This window comes from Gavialis gangeticus, unplaced genomic scaffold (assembly GCF_001723915.1).
Source record: "Gavialis gangeticus isolate Ggan-Ray unplaced genomic scaffold, GavGan_comp1, whole genome shotgun sequence".
In the NCBI taxonomy this organism is placed as follows: Eukaryota; Metazoa; Chordata; order Crocodylia; family Gavialidae; genus Gavialis; species Gavialis gangeticus.
In genome coordinates, this window is record NW_017729008.1 from 42,218,766 (window position 1) to 42,226,785 (window position 8,020).

The following is an 8,020-nucleotide window of genomic DNA, read 5'->3' on the forward strand; positions in this document are numbered from 1 at the left end:
GTCCGTCCACCAGAACTGTTGAGGATAGTTTGACTTTGATCAAAAAGAGGAAGTGTTAGTTTAGCCACAAGCTTGTGTATCAAAAAAAAACAAACAAAAAAAAAAAAAAACTTGGATATATGCTGAAGCCAGGCAACCACTCTGACTTTCCACTAGGTTTAGGAGAATTTAAAAACACAAATAGCTGGGTAAACCAGAAAAGTTTCCTACCTCTGGGACCACAAATTACTAGCTGAAGGAGGTCCATCCTCTGCAGATTGCCAGTAAGGCTGGATCTAAGAAGGCGACCCTAGCCTTGAAGGGCTCAAGAGAATAAGGCTCTTAAGGACTCCTCCATTTGGCTCTTTAAACTAATTATCCTACTGTTTGTCAAGAGAAACTCTAAAAGATACAGCCAACAAAAGAGAATTATCTTGGGTAAGTGACTCTTACAGACTTTGTGGGATGCCCCAAGTCAAGGGTCAGCAACGCTTTTGGGCTGGGTGCCAAACACACCTGCAACCTTGGCTTGCCGGATGTTGACATGCCAGGGACAGACAGCAAGGGAGCTGTGAGGAGCCCGATCCTTGTTGGAGCATGCAACTCTGCTATCCACCAAGGCACATGGGCAAGCAAAATGTGTTCATGTGCCACACATGCCAGTGGTTGCTGACCCTTGCCAAGTCTTCCAAGTCAGTCCCTGTAGTTACTGCCAGAAACGCCTTCTTAAGACCACATGGAACAACATGTTACGCTACCTTTGTGTACTGCAGCCACCCTGTGCTTGTCTTGTACCACAAAAGCAAGCCACTACAAATGCTAGCCAGCACTGTACCTAGATCCCTGGTGGCCCCAGGCAAACTTTTAGTATCAGGCCCCACTTCAGAGATAGCGATAATAACAACAACAACCACCACCATTTTCAGGCCCCCTTTCAGTCCCGGCCCCGAGTGGCTGCCTGGTTCACCTACGCCCATGTCTGGCCCTGATGCCAGCATTCAAAGAGAGACAGTTCACAACTGAGCACAGGTAATGCCACCTGGTTCCATACAACCCAAACAGAAGTGAATAACTTGGTGTCTAGATGAGCTTGAATGAATGAGATGATCCTGGCTGCCACTCAGCACTGGCAAAGATTAATGTTGCCACCCTTTGAAGACACAAAGCTTTACTTCCTGGAGGCCCAGGTTACAGCTGTGGGTAAGAATCTCAGCAGACGAGAGGGGAACATCTCCTGTAGTACATATCTTTTCTGAGTTAACCCATGTCTTTACTACCACGAGGTTGCTGAATGCCCAGAAGACGGTCCTAAAACTAGTTCGACTGACTGGTGCTTTCTTGGATCTCAAGTTCTGCCAAGTGAAGAGTTTAACCCAGTGGTTCTCAACCAAAGTGCCATAAGACCATTTTAAAGGTCACACTGGAAACAGGAAGCAGCGCACACAGGCACCACCACACTTGGCTTCTGTAAAGCAAAAGCTAATGCGGGCAGGAGTGCTCACACCTGCCACAGCTACTTCCCCATCCAGGCCTGCACGCACTTCCTGGAAAGAGGCATGCAGGGCAGTTCCACCTAGTAGCAACAGCTTGGGGATAAAGTAGGCAAGTTGGGATTTTACAATGCTTCTCAATCACGGTACTACCAAATTCAGAAAAAATTAGAGGGGTAGCTTGAGTTTTAAAAGGTTAAGAATTACTGGTTGAACCAAAGATTAGCAGTGAAAAGAACAGGCTTTAGGAGAGGCTGAGGAACATGGGACCCTTCAGCCTGGAGTAGTGAAAGCTCAGGGGGGACTTGGTAGCAACTTATAAGTACATCAGGGGTATGCATTGAGAACTGGGGGAACATCTGTTCACCAGGACACCCCAAGGGAAGACAGGGTCCAACGGTCACAAGCTGCTGAAGACCATTTTAGACTGGACATTAGGAAAAAACTTCTTTACCATCCAAGTCCCCAGAATCTGGAACAGACTCCCCCAGAAGTGGTACAAGCACCTACCCTGGATACCTTCAAGAAACACTTGGTTATTTATCTTGCGGGGGGGGGGGGGGGGGGGGGGGAGAAATCTGATCCCAGCCGACTTCCTGCCCCTTGGGCAGGGGGCTAGACCCACTGATCTCACGAGGTCCCTTCCAGCCATGATGTCTATGAAATCTAAGAAGCTGTTTTGGACCTGGTACCAAAGAGACCAGGTCATTGATCATACTGTTGCAGTCGCTGTTAGCAGTTATACTTGATGCAGAGTCCTCTTTTGAGGTGTCAGCAGCTCCCTTTGAGAGCAAGGCAAGTCACACACATACCCTACATGAACGAGAAGTGGCTTAAGTATGGAGGCTTCACTCCTACCAGGCCTGCTATGAAAGTATCTATTCATTTGCTAATTTCAGAATTACATGAGAAGTCTGATGGGGGGGGGGGCAGGGAGAACGTTAGAAAACTTGAGTATGCCTTTAATGTGTTAACATTAAAATGAAGAAGCTGTGTATGCAATATGAGGCTTAATTAATCCTGTTAATTACTTTCAGAAGAGATCTCTATCAACCAGCAGTAGTTCATTTTCAAACCCTTGAAATCGGCTCACTGAATTAAACCTGATGAGTCCTCCTTTGCAGTCATATAGATTTGACTTGACAGGTCCCATCAGCAATAGAATAACAATGAGGAACCAAAGCCACTCTTCAAGAGTCATGCCTTTAGTTGAAAAACATCTGCCAGATGGTGGTAAAAAGCATTGATAATTTCCATGTCTGGAGTTCATCCATGAAAAATCTGACCGGGATTTCAAAAAAAATAAACAAAACAAAACAAAACCAGCCACAGATGGTTTCAACCTGGAGTGCCAAGTTACTGTAAGGACTTTAGCAACCAAATTTGAGTCAGCTGACTTCCTTCCTTCATAGGAGCTTGAAGGAAATAAGGCTTCAATCTTCTCAAAATAAGGCTGTCACAATTTAAGTGATGACCTTGGCCATTTAGGGAAATATTTGGGAGATTACATCGAGGGGCAGAGAAGCCACAAAGTTCCAGTTTCACCCTTAACCTTGGACTTTTGCTAGGAAGAGCCTATTTCTGGATCCAGTACAGCAAGCAGTATACTTCTGTAATGGGGCAACACAGACTGTGATGGCTGCTACACTGCAGGCCTCCAAAAAGAAGGTTTCAATGCATGCAGTTTGCAACCACGTACCCACGTGCAGTATAAAATGCAGCAACATTAGCTAACAGGACAGGCCTGTATCTTCTGTTAGAAGATACAAATTAGCTAAAAGCTCTCAACTCACAACAAGCCCTGGTGACTAAGCATCACCCACCCATGTACCAGTCCCATAGTCTGCAACTGGGACCTCACTGATAAGACTGCACCTTGTGTTAATTGAGGAGGGGGAGTTGTTTTGTTTTGGGTTTTTTTAAATAAAAAGCAGCAGCTTGATTGATAAACAGGGAGGGGCCAGATAAATCAGCAGCTTGAAACCCTTGTGAGAAAGTATTTTGAAGAGGAAAAAAAAAAAAACCTATACGCTCCAGTCCAACAGTGCACAAGGCAATCTGGGACAGAAGTTCAATGAACTGATTTAGTTTAAATCAGTTCAATCTGATACTACATCCATCCAGGTTTATCTTAAACTGGTTTGCAGCATTTTGAAACCTGCTTATGTGCACTGAACTTCTGTTGTGTTACAGATTTGAACTGTTTTCTTATGATGACTACCTGGCTGGACTCATTTGAGTCCAGTCTTTTCTCCCGCCCAGGCGGGGGTTGGACTTGAAGATCTACAAGGTCACTTCCGACCCAACTTCTATGATTCTATGCTGGTTTATGTGCAGTTTCTGTCCCTAGCCTTAGAGGGGCCTACAACACACTGAGGAAAAAAAAAAAGGCATCAGAGTTTTTTCAGGGGAGAAACCCAGATAGTTGGGAAGAGGGGAGCATCTTACACCTTAAGAAAGTGAGCATGGTTATAAGGCTTTCTTTTTTATGCACTTCACCAGGCAAGACACTGGTGCCCAGGAGTTACCATCCTTTGGTAGCAATAACCCATGGCCAGCCACCTAGGCCTGTGCCATCCACTGGCAGCCTCGCCGAGCACTGATGAAGTTTGTTCAATAGGCTGGGTTCTCAGGCAGCTGCAAAAAACTGATGTCAGAGAAAAAAAAAAAAACTCCTTAGCTATGAAGCCAAGGGAGTCTAGCTTGTGACTTAAGGGTTTGCCACAGTAATATTAAGAAGGGAATCATGTTGGAGTAATCCTATAGCAATGGAGGGGTGGACACTGCTCAGAGACAATAAGCTTTCCACCTGCCAGGACACCCAAGTCACTTGCCCTGTTGGCATGCAATGGCTTTAGTATCAACGGAGAGTTTGCCCTTGAACAGGACATCCTTCAAGCATTTCAGGAAACAAGTATGAGTTTACAGGTATATGCATCATCTTCTCCCCAACGGTGGTGCCAAGCATGACACCAGAGTTCAGAAAAAGCCTCTGCTGCCATTCTGCTAGAAACTTCAGCCACTATGTTGCTGCCTCCAATAATTACTTGTGTACAAAGCTGTCCATCATGAAGTGGAGCCAGCACCTGACTTCCAAGAGGAAATACTGATTTAAAAAATAATAATAATGTCACTAAATTAGCTGAGGTACAAGACAGAGCAAAAGTAACAAGTAGTGAACTGATGGGTGGCTTGTTGTATTCTCACCTGGGATGAGAAGGGCTGTAACTTAAAGATGTTCATACAGCTCGTTTGCTGCAAGCTGAAGCAGTGAATTCAGCTAATTTTAGGAGCTCCAGCTACTAGGATAAACTGCATTATGAGTCACTGAATTTAGGCAATCCACTCCTGTCGGTGAGCAGATGAGATTAGGCTAGAGTGCATCCATCTGGAAAGATGCATGCAGGCAACATGGACCAAAAAAAAAAAAAAAAAAAGAGCAAGTTATTACTTATTAGCTATTATCATTTGTAATTAATGCCCCAAGTGATCAACTGCTTATAAAATGGGCTCCTATAGACTTGCTCCAGCATGCTGGAAATCCAGCGTGTCAGAGCAGACTCGATTAATCGAGTCTGCTAGAGCGCAGAGACTGACACGCTCTGGCAACCTTCTGCATCACGTGCATCAGTGTTGCAGCACTGAAAAACATGGTGGTAGGGTGCTTTGAAATAAAACAGGTTTGATGAGCTTTAGTTCAGAGCGCTCTGCCACCATTTTTTCAGTGGGGGAAGATGCTGATCCACATGATGTGCAGCCACTTTTAGTTAGTGCAGCTCACTAACTTAAGTGCCAGTACCACATCCCAAAGCATGTGTAAAAATGCCCAGTCAGACTGAAGGATTCAGATGTTTACCCTGCATCTTTCTCTACACAACTGGCATCAGTTAGTGATGCATTTATACTGGAAATTAGTCTGGAAACAGCTCTAGGTATGTAGGAATATGAGGAATCGGATTCAGTGTTACTTAAAAAGGGAAGACTTGTATGGAGATAATGCATAGAAGACCTATACCATTTAACATGTTGCAGCCTCAAATAAGATCTACAACTGCTTTAAAAAATCTTATTTCTACCAAGCCAATCAAAAAAGAAACCATACTTAAGAGGTTTACACCTGTGCAATAAAAAAAAAAAGTTTAAATTAATGTTCACTGGTTTTGTTTTTTTAAATAAATGTTCTTTAATGCTTTCAGATTAAGTTGATTCAGGCCTCTCACAAATGCTGGGCTCCTCTGTTCCTGGGAGATACTGGCAATACTTGGCCACTCAGACTTCACTGGTCAATCTCTTCCCTCTTTTCCAAATGATGCCTTTGCAAACTGTAGATTCACCATTTATTTCAGGACATGAGGATGTTGCTGGTCTCGGATTCTGACAATGTAGGTTCAATTAAGAAAAGAAAGAAGTACCCTATACAAAGAGCTTAACTATTCAATATTAAGTAAGTCTTCAGATTCATTGGTTAAGTCTATCTATGTGCAACTATGAAGAGCCATTCCCACCAGGATTTTCAGGAACCAAAGCTTGTCATCTTTCCTGTAAACTGCAATCACAATTCATTGCCTACGGCTGATTAGCTGTATTTTTGGTGAAAATGGGAAGAACTCGGTTCTTATTCCCCCTTCCCAACCGTTTCATAGAAGCTCATAAACCATATTTTAAATGCAAAGCCTTATACCAAATAATTAGCTTCTCTTTAAGATGTCACATGGTCAGACCACAAGCATTAATAAACCTCCAACTAAAGTCAAGATGACACAGAAATCCTAGCTCATCAGTAGACACCCTGACCAATCAGTGTTGCATTCAAATCCATGTGACAAAGTAAAAATAAAAGCAGAAGCAGAACAGATAATCCGATATGCTTGGTGGGAACAGCAGCCTACAACCAGTTCACCAGCATCTGTATGAAGGTCCTAGTTAGCAAAACCAGACTAGCAGCTAAAGGGGTCTCAGCTGTTAAAACAGAGTATTTAAACAGGATGACTAGCGATTTTATGAATGACCCAAAGTTTGTGCTGCAAGTTCTTCCCATGCAAGGTCCACGCTTGTAAAGCAGCTAAATGTTGACACAATGCAGCAGGGTAAGGTTGCTCCACTGCACGTGGCAGTACCACACTGGCCAGTCAAGAAAATATGCATTGCTGGTATGCTTTTCAATTAAGATGATCTGAGATGTTGGACTGTTTACTTTCACAGTCAAGGAAGGTACCAACCATGAAAGCCAGGGTCTTCAGGATAATGCTAATGGTTTTAAAATTAGCATGCCTACTTGATCTCAGGATAGCATCTCCTGCCACTTGGACACCAAGCACCACTTTTCTTTAGCCTCTGGAAAGCGAAGTTAAATCCCCACTTACTCAGACAAGATAGTTTGTTCGCATGTTAAATGCACCTATTGGGTGTCTGGTCTCTACAAAGAGAGTCAAGGCCTGAGTAAAACAAAACTCCAACTCCACACCATCCATGTACCCAGAGATAACCCCGCAGAGTTCCTTGCCTCTCCCTTAAAACACGCATCCTGGAAAGTTTAGGAAAATATGCCCAAACCTTCTACCTACTAGACTGACTCAAGGTTAGTGTCCTGGAAGCCAAGACAGGGTGGGTGGGAGACACATGACACTTCAACAGGGCCTGGAAGGTGAGGGATGCAGCAGGAAAAAAAAAACACACATTACTCAAGGAAAAAATCTTGTGTAGATGAGTTCACTAACCCCAGTCAAGTAGCCAAGGATTTGGTTGTAGCCAAGCTGGCCTACAGACACAGGCAGGCCAGGTTCATTGGGTAGATGCAATATCTTTGTATTAGACCAACCGAGTAGTTGGAACAAAGCTCTTTGCAAGCTTTCAGGTGCAATCACCCTTCTTCAGGCATAGGGAGACTGCTGTTGCTCTGAGATCTCCCTAGAAAAATTAAGGCCATTTGGAACAACGCTGCCATATTTGATCATAAAAGGCTCCAAACTTCTTATCTGTTACTTCATTTGACTGGTCCTTTAGTCCCATCTGAAGGGGGTTCCAGCTTTGAAGTTAATTGCCCCTCTTCAATTAGTAGAGCCTGCAACTTTACCAGAAGTCACATAATGCCAGCCCTGGTTTCTACCCATGCTACCATTTCCTTCTCAAAAAAAGGGTCCTCCTATACTTCTCATGAGTGAAGCTTGAAGTTTAGCAAGAGGAAGCAAAATACATTCAAATTGTGTGGCAGGATATGACCTTTACTGCAAGTTCTTGAGACATGCTCATAGGCTTCGAAGGCCCCAAAATAAAAGCATACCCATTCCTTTCCACCGGAATCGCCTGCAGGTTTGTAAAAGCTGCTGAACCAAATCGTGCTTAAGATTTAACTGGCAGACAAAACGCTCATGGGGTAGAGGTGATATCTTTTATTAGACCAACTACATCATAGCAAAAACATTCTCTTTGCAAGCTTTTCTTTGCAGAAAATGTTTATTTTTTTGTTAAGATGGAGTCAGTCTAATAAAACTCTTGGGGTACAGGCAATATTTTTATTAGACCAAATTGTAGCCAAAAAAAAAAAAAAAAAA

At 43.5% G+C, this 8,020-nt stretch overlaps 2 protein-coding genes across 2 annotated transcripts in view; one reads left to right on the plus strand and one right to left on the minus strand.

The window, feature by feature from the left end:
- Positions 1 to 8,020, plus strand: part of COPG2 (coatomer protein complex subunit gamma 2) — a 770,521-nt gene that overhangs the window by 450,279 nt on the left and 312,222 nt on the right. The gene's annotated exons all lie outside the window — the stretch shown is intronic.
- Positions 1 to 8,020, minus strand: part of GDI2 (GDP dissociation inhibitor 2) — a 24,339-nt gene that overhangs the window by 14,799 nt on the left and 1,520 nt on the right. The window lies entirely within an intron of this gene.